The sequence below is a fragment of the Phoca vitulina genome, unplaced genomic scaffold, assembly GCF_004348235.1.
Source record: "Phoca vitulina isolate PV1807 unplaced genomic scaffold, GSC_HSeal_1.0 scaffold14, whole genome shotgun sequence".
Taxonomy (NCBI): domain Eukaryota; kingdom Metazoa; phylum Chordata; class Mammalia; order Carnivora; family Phocidae; genus Phoca; species Phoca vitulina.
Window position 1 is genome coordinate 23,805,370 of NW_022589717.1, and position 9,617 is coordinate 23,814,986.

The window sequence follows — 9,617 nt, forward strand, 5'->3', positions numbered from 1 at the left end:
TAGTCCTCCCCCTTCACCCACTGAATCAATAGCATTCATGGCTCCAGGATGAGGGTAAACATAGCTAAGAACAACCAAGACAACTAAGTTTCTGAATGGGGGTTTTTGTTGTTGGTAGTGGTGGTGGTGTTTAGTTTTTGAGTGAGTGACTTTTATTTTTCTCTGACATTATACAGTCAATTTCTACAAAACTTTCTCCAGAGAAAATCTGAATGGAATTTTAAAACCAAAGCTAAAACAGTAGGTTTTTTATTATAACTGAAGGTTTCTCAAGAGGAAGCATGGGATTTCTTTTTTTTTTTTTTTTTTTTTTTAGTTTTAAATCAGTTAGAGGTTGGAGAACTCAGGGCAGATTGTTTACACCATAAGCCAAAGAGCTACCAGGTGTGAAGTTGTCTACCAGAAGAAAATAAACGTTCAACCTGCTGGAAGGAGAAGAGAATCTGAGGGCATGTTACTGTAATTTAAATGCTGGTAGGTGCCTAAGAAAGGATTGTACCCCTCATTCATTCTTCTGAGTCAGCTGAGAGGACAGGAAATGTCCTGGAGGAAGACAGGAAGGACTTTAAAGCAAAGAGGATCTTCAACTTGCTTCCAGCGGGCCTCTTTGAGAGGGCCCCTGCTCACCACACAGCTGATGCAGAGTGACTGAGACGTGCCTATCCACGCTCCAGGATACTGAGCTCCCCAAAGCAGCACATAAGTGGCTTGAGTAGAGGGGCCTTGTGGTCAGGATGAGGTTAGCAGAGATGGATGCAGACGTGGGGCAAGAGGGAAAGGAGCTGACAACCAAAAGCTAGAGGTAACTGCCTATACCAGCAGATCCTGGACCAGGTGACTCTGAGGTTAGTACAACATCCAAATCCCCGGAAAAGGAGAGAGAAGGGCAAACTCCTGGACTGACTGAGTTTAAATCTGTAAATTGCAAAGTTTCCATAGAAGGTCAAGTTTAAGTCTCCTAAATGAAAAGAGGCTTAGGAACTAAGTGCAATAATTAAGACCTAAAGAATGCAGGAAATTTATCCTCAATACAGTAATGAATATTTATACCCTCTTTGCTTAAGCCCTTTAAATTTGCAGAAGGTACCTAGATGCCAAATATCAGCTGTTTAGTTTGTTCGGGTTTTATTATTTGTGTGGCTTTGATGACTATTGGCAAACAAGTGCTCCTTTTACTTCTCTGTGATTGGAAATATCACTGAAGTGGCCCCTAACTATATAGAGGAGGCTGAAGATCGGTTGATTTTGCTGGTTATCAGTGGATGAGGTACTTCAGCTAGAATCTGTCCCTTTTTTAATCAGTGGACTATTTACCCTCTTTTGTACAAACTGTAGTTTTAAAATTAACTGTCACTCAAATTAGACCTCAAAACAAAGACTAACAAGAGACCAAAAGGCATTACATAATGGTAAAGGGATCAATTCAACAAGAGTACAAGATATAACACTTGTAAATATCTATGTACCCAGCATTGGAGCACCTAAATACATAATACAAATATTAACAGACATAAAGGGAGAAACTGACATTAATACAATAATAGTAGGGGACTTTAACAGCCCATTACATCAATGGATAGATCATCCAGGCAGAAAATCAAATAAGGAAATGGTATCTTTGAACAACACCTTAGACCAGATGGACTTAGCAGTAATACACAGAACATTCCATTAAAAAAAAAAAAAAACAACAGAATACACATTTTTTTCAAATGCACATGGAACGTTCTCCAGGATAGATGACATGTTGGGCCACAAAACAAGTCTTAATCAACTTAAAAAGACTGAAATCATATCAAGCATCTTTTCCAACCACAATGACATGGAACTAGAAATCAATTACAGGAAAAAAACTGGAAACAACCCTGATGGGGTACATGGTCACTGGGGTGGCCATGGAATGGGCTGTGGGACACACTGTGGGTAGTGCCCTGACCAGAGCCTTCAGTGGGGTGAGCTCAGAGCCTATCCAGCCTGCCACTCAGGAGGTCTCCACCCACTCTGCTCCCCTGCCCCTGCAGATGGGGCCCTGCACCTATGAGATCAAGCAGTTCTTGACCTGCTCCACCAGTCAGAGTGACCTGTCCCTGTTTGAAGGCTTCAATGAGGCCGTGAGACAGTGCAAGTACAACCACAGTCTGAGCTCCCTACCCTGAAAAGATGGGGGCAGACTGGTGCAAATTCTCAGGCCAGCCCTGCATCCACCTTCCCCCCCTTCACTGACAGCTGGACCATGGTGTCAGATGGCACGCATGTAGCTGGGATTGGGGGTGAGGATGGGGGTTTTCACCCCAGAGATGACCAGAGTCACAAATGTATAATTAATTGAGTTTAATTATTTTTTTTAAATCCTAAAATTTATATGGAACCACAAAAGACCCCAAATTGCCAAAGCAATTTTGAAAAAGAAAAGCAAAGCTGGAGGCATCACAATTCCAGACTTCAAGTTATATTACAAAGCTGTAGTAATCAAAACAGTATGGTACTGACACAAAAAAGACACATAGACCAATGGAACAGAATAGAAAACCCCGAAATAAACCCATAATTATATGGTCAATTAATCTTTGACAAAGCAGGAAAGAATATCCAGTCGGAAAAGATAGTCTCTTCAACAAATGGTGTTGAGAAAATTGGTAAATTACATGCAAAAGAATGAAACTGGACCACTTTCTTACACCATACACAAAAATAAATTCAAAATGTGTTAAAGAGCGGGGCACCTATGTCTGACTCTTGGTTTCAGGTCAGGTCTTGATCTCAGGGTTGTGAGTTCAAGCCCCATGCCCTGTGTTGGGCTCCACACTGGGCATGGATCCTACTAAAAAAAGAAAAGTGTTAAAGACCTAAATATGTGACCTGAAACCATAAAAATCCTAGAAGAGGGCACAGGCAGCCAAGTCTCTGACATTGGTTGTCGCAACATTTTTCTGGATATATCTCCTGAGGAAAGGGAAATAAAAGCAAGAATAAACTATTGAGACTACATCAAAATAAAAAGCTTCTGTACAATGAAAGAAACAATCAACAAAACTAAAGACAACTTACAGAATGGGAGAAGATATTTACATATGACATATCTGATAAAGGGTTAATATCCAAAATATACAAAGAACTTATAAAACTCAACACCCAAAAAACAAATAATCCAATTTAAAAATGGGCAGAAGAAAGGAACAGAGGTTTCTCCAAAGAAGACAACCAGATGGCCAACAGACACGTGCAAAGATGCTCAACATCACTGATCATCAGAGAAATGCAAATCAAAAATATAATGAAATATCACCTCACACCTGTCAGAATGGCTAAAAAGAAAACCACAAGAAACAACAAGTGTTGACAAGGATGTGGAGAAAAAGGAACCCTCTTGCACTGTTGGTGGGAATGCAAACTGGTACAGCCACTGTGGAAAACAGTGTGGAGGTTCCTCAAAAAGTGAAAAAAATAGAACAACCCTATGATCCACTAATCATGCTACTTGGTATTTACCCAAAGAATACAAAAACACTCATTAAAAGGGATACATGCACCCCTATGTTTATAGCAGCATTATTTACAATAGCCAATTTATGGAAGTAGCCCAAGTGTTCATCAGTGGATGAGTGGATAAAGAAGATATGGACTATATGTACAATGGAATATTATTTAGCCACAAAAAATGAAATCTTGCCATTTGCAACAACATGGATGGACCTAGAGGATATAATACTAAGTGAAATAAGTCAGTCAGAGAAAGACAAATACCATATGATTTGATTCATATGTGGAATTTAAGAAACAAAACAAATAGGCAAAGGGGGGAAAAGAGAGGGAGAGAGAGAAGCCAAGAAACATACTCTACACTGTTGAGAACAAACTGATGGTTACCAGAGGGGAGGTGGGTGGGGGATGGCTGAAATAGGTGATGGGGGTTAAGGACTCCACTTGTGATGAGCACTGGGTAATGTATGGAATTGCTCAATCACTATATTTTACACCGGAAATTAAATAACACTGTATATTGAAGAAAGAAATTGAAGATGACATAAACAAATGGAAAGACATGCCATGCTCGTGGATTATAATAAGTATATTGTTAAAATGTCCATATTCCACAAGCCATCTACAGATTCAGTGCAGTCCTTAATCAAATACCAACAGCATTTTTTACAGAACTAGAACAAAGAATCCTAAAATTTGTATGGAACCACAAAAGACCAAAGCTTTGAATCTTGCTCTGCATAGCCAAAGCAATCTTGAGAAAGAAACAAAGCTGGAGGTATCACAATCCCAGATTTCGAGATACACTGTAATCAACTATAATACTATAATATAATAATAATAACTATATATAACTATATATAGAACTCTAATAATCAAAATGGTGCGGTACTGGCACACAAGCAGACCCATAGATCAACAGAACAGAATAGAAATCCTAGAAATAAACCCATGCTTATATGGTCAATTAATCTATGTCAAAGGAGGCAAGAATACAATATGGAGGAAAAGACAGTCTCTTCAATGAACAGTGCTGAGAAAACTGGACAGCTACATGCAAAAGAATGAAACCGGACCACTTTTTTTTTTTTTGAAGATTTTATTTATTTGACAGAGAGAGAGACAGCGAGAGCAGGAACACAAGCAGGGGGAGTGGAAGAGGGAGAAGCAGGCTTCCTGCCGAGCAGGGAGCCCGATGCGGGGCTCGATCCCAGGGTCCTGGGATCATGACCTGAGCTGAAGGCAGACGCTTAACGACTGAGCCACCCAGGCGCCCCTGGACCACTTTCTTATACACAAAATAAACTCAGAATGGATTAAATACCTAAATGTGTGATCTGAAGCCATACAACTCCTAGAAGAAAACATAGATAGTAATTTCTTTGACATTAGCCTTAGCAACATTCTTCTAGATATGTCTCCTTAGGCAAGGGAAACAAAAGCAAAAACAAAAACAACAACAACAACAAAAAGCTATCAGGACTACACCAAAATAAAAAGCTTTTGCAGAGTAAGGAAACCATCAACAAAATGAAAAGGCAACCTACTGAATGACAGAAGATATTCACAAATGATATCGCCAATAAGGGGTTAATATCCAAAATATATAAAGAGCTTCTATAGCTCTTCACCAAAACAAAACAAAACAAAACAAAAAAACCCCAAAATCAATCTAATTAAAAAATGTGTGGAGTGGGGCAGCTGGGTGGCTCAGTCAATTAAGTGTCTGCCTTCGGCTCAGGTCATGATCTCAGGGTCTTAGGATCGAGCCTCGTGTTGGGCTCCCTGCTCAGCAGGGAGTCTGCTTCTCCCTCTCCTTCTGCCCCTTCCCCCTGCTCATGTGCTCTCTCTCTCTGTCTCAAATAAATAAATAGAATCTTAAAAAAAATGGGCTGAGGACCTGAATAGATTTTTTCCAAAGAAGACATATAGATGGCTACTAGGTACATGAAAAGATGCTCAACATCAGTAATCATTAGGTAAATACAGGAAAAATCCCCAGTGAGATATCACCTTACACCTGTCACAATGGCTAGTATCAAAAAGAGAAGAAATAACAGTGTTGATGAGGATGTGGAGAAAAGGGAACTCTCGTGCACTGTTGGTGGGAATGTAAATTGGTGAAACCACTGTAGAAAACAGTATGGAGGTTGCTCAAATATTAAAAACAGAAATACCATATGATCCAGTAATTCTACTACTGGATACTTACCCGAAGAAACAAACACTAATTTGAGAAGACATATACATCCCTATGTTTAATGCAGCATTATTTACAATAGCCAAGATACAGAAGCAACCCAAGTGTCCATCAGTAGTTGAATGGGTAAAGAAGAGGCGGTATATACACACAACAGAATATTACTCAGTCATAAAAAAGACTGAAATCTTGGGGTGCTTGAGTGGTGCAGTTGGTTGAGCATCTGACTCTTGGTTTCAGCTCAGGTCATGATCTCAGGGTCATGAGATCAAATCCTATGTTGGGCTCTGTGCTCAGTGTAGAGTCTGCTTGAGTTTCTCTGCCCCTCCCCCTCATGAGTGCACATGCTCTCTCTCTCTCAAAAATAAATAAGTAAATCTAAAAAAAAGTGTGAAATCTTGCCATTCACAACAACATGGATGGATCTAGAGGGTATGATGCTAAGTAAAATAAGTCAGATAAAGACAAATACCATGTGATTTCATTATATGTGGAATCTAAAAAACAAAACAAATGAACAAGCAAAGCAGAAACAGACCCATAAATACAGAGACAAACTGAGTGTTGCCAAATGGGAGAAGAGTAGGAGGATAGGCAAAATGGGTGAGGGGGATTTGGAGGTATAGGTTTCCAGTTATGGAATGACTAAGTCATGGGGATGAAAAGTACAGGATAGGGGATATAGTCTCAGTGATACTGTAATATCCTTGTATGGTACCAGATGGTAGCTGCACTCACGGTGAGCGTAGCATATAGGGGTGTGGAATCAATATATTGTACACCTGCAACTTATGTAACATTGTGTGTCAACTATACTTCAGTTAAAAAAAAAAAAGAATTTAAAAATAAGAAAAATAATATTAACTGTCACTAAGAAAACAACAAGAGTTCACACCTTGTAGAGGTTTTTAAATTTAGATGTCATTAACATTCACATTTTAAATTTGGTAGACATTCTCAGTGTACAGACTCAGCCTGCCTGTGGAGATGACCAAAATGGGCTTTCTTATCTTATTGTACACACTCATTCCAAGTCAACCTAGAGTTGATTTCCTTGTTTTGATACTGGTAAGAAGCTCATGTTTTACCTTAGTAAATTTTGCCTTTCTCTCTCTCTCTCTCTCCAGAAAACAAGAGAATTTCAGCTTGCTCTCAAAGAATATCAAAATAGTCTGAGGAAAAAAAAAAAAAAGAAAGTCTTAAGCTCTCATAAGCACGTAACAGATCTTCCCGTCTTTCCTGCGGCCTATCATTTGGTAACTTGTGTTTTATGTTCCAAAAGAGCAAAGTGGCAGTATTCTAATACACTTCTAGTTTTGCAACAAAGTCCTGTAAAATTTCATGTTCTCATTATTAAATATGTGGTTTTTTTAAGGGCAGCCTTATGTCTAAGTGATAAAAAAAAGAAATGTGCTGAAGTTAGTCTATTTTATTACAAACCTGAGACCTTTTCTGGTTGAATTTGATTACTCGATTCATGAAAAAAGTCTGCAGGCTTGGTTTTCAGGTCATTTGGATAGCCTTGTGCTTCATTCTGTTGCTTTGGAGCTTTGCATTCTGCTTTTTATTTGTTGATTTGTTTTACTTTTCAGTGAAAATATGTTGGTAGTTCTAATGGTATTTATGCTTTAGTTAAGAAAAGAATCAAGAGAAGACTTCTTAGCCTTCTTAATCATATTAATGTTCTCTCTGGTAAAGATAGTGACTGAGGCCGGAATAGGAGAGACAGTTGTGAATTTAGAATTTCTTTTCTTCCTTTGATCACTTCATTCTGTAAGTAACAAGAAACACATGAAACAAAATTCTGAGAACTAACTTTAAACTCAACCTTTAAAAACCAATAGAAACTATGAGTTAAAAACTGGTTATTAGTCACTGAGCATGCCGAAGCAACTTATTTCTTGCTCTTGTAACTATTTTTTCGAACAGGTTAAAAACTGATAAGAGGCTCTTGGGAAACTGTTATCAGTCATTGCAAAAAATAGGTTAACCCATTCCTAATCTGGCAAAGACTTAAAAGGCCTAAATTCCTAAAAGCATTGGGGGATTTTTTTTTTTCTTCTATTTGCTAAGTATGCTGTATAAGAATCATTTCTGTTACAACAAATTCAGAGTTAAGATATCTTTTTATTCATGTGATATGTTCTATGAGTGCATTTGCAGCCTATAAAAGAGATGGTTGCCTAAGCTGACACCGCAGAACATTGCAGGAAGTGTTGATTAGAATTTGCACATTTGTTCTGAGTTTGTAAATGCCAAGCAGATTTGCTAATGGAGAAGCAGTGGCTTTTTCACAACTGTTCAGCTCAAGGTCATGGCTACTTATGTGTGTATCCTTATGTGGTGACTGCTGTTAGTATTTTAGTATATATCCTTCCTGCCTTTTCCTCTCTTCATATAGTCTTTCACTTTGCAAAGTTAATCTCACAGTATACTTGCTATTTCCTATTTTTTTCCACTAATGGCATGTTATTAATTTTTTTGAAAAAATATTTTCAATCATATAAGATAATCCATCATCTAGCTATAACATAATTTATTAAACTACTTTCTTATTGTTAGACACTTAGGCTATTTCTTTTTTTTTTTTTTAGATTTTATTTATTTGACAGAGAGAGACACAGCGAGAGAGGGAACACAAGCAGGGGGAGTGGGAGAGGGAGAAGCAGGCTTCCCGTGGAGCAGAGAGCCCGATGCGGGGCTCGATCCCAGGACTCTGGGATCATGACCTGAGCTAAAGGCAGACGCTTAACGACTGAGCCACCCAGGCGCCCCGACACTTAGGCTATTTCTGATTCTTACCTATTGTAAATATTGTTGTAACTAGAATCCTTGAACTTAAACATTTGGCACATGCTAATTGTTGTTTCCTATAGATAAATTCCCAAAAGTAATGCTATTGGATCAAAAGGCAAATATTTTAAATGATCACTACCCTAAGATAGCCACTGCTAACAGTTTGATGTATATTTTTACAGTCTTCTTTTTTTTTTAAAGATTTTATTTATTTATTTGACAGAGAGAGACACAGTGAGAGAGGGAACTCAAGCAGGGGGAGTGGGAGAGCAGGTAATAACATTAAGCAGGCTTTCCGCTGAGCAGAGAGCCCGATGCGGGGCTCGATCCCAGGACCCTGGGATCATGACCTGAGCCGAAGGCAGACGCTTAACGACTCAGCCACCCAGGCACCCCTACAGTCTTCTAAAAAAATAAATATTTATGTGCTGTAATGTATGTATACATACAAGAAACCTAGTTAGGAGTCCATAGCAGTAATCCAGGAGATGGATCAGAGTAGCTTGAGCAGAAGGCAGGAGTGGAGGTAGTGAATGGTGGTCAGATTCTGGATAGATTTTTTTCAGGAAGACAGATTGGATATGGAGTAGGAGAGAAAGAAAGGAGTGAAGATTTACTTCAAGTTTTGGAGACCTGAGCATTTGGAAGGATGGCATTGACCTCAAGTAGCAGGGGAAAAACTGCTGTAGGTGGAGCAGGTTGCAGGAGAGGGAGGAACAGAGTTCGGCTAGGAGAGAGTGAGAGTGAGATATTTATTAGGTACCCAAGTAGAGATGTCCAGTAAGCTATTAAATATATGAGTCTGCAGTTCGGGAGTGAACAGGTATTGGAAGTATAAATGTGGGAATCCTTGGCATATACATAATATTTGAAGCCAGGAGACTGGGTGAGATCACCAAGAGAGTGAGTACAGACAAAGAGAAGAGGAGTCAAGACTGAGGAGGTGGGTGTTCTTACCTGAAGAGCACTTCCTAGGCACCGGGCACTCTTCTATGTGCTTTGCATAGATTGTAGGTTGACTCATTTAGTCTCCAAAGCAACTCAATGAAGGGGTATGATAACCCCATTTTACAGAGGAGGAATCTGAGGCACAGAAAGATTCATTTAGTAATCAATAACTATTTCATGATATGAACTGATG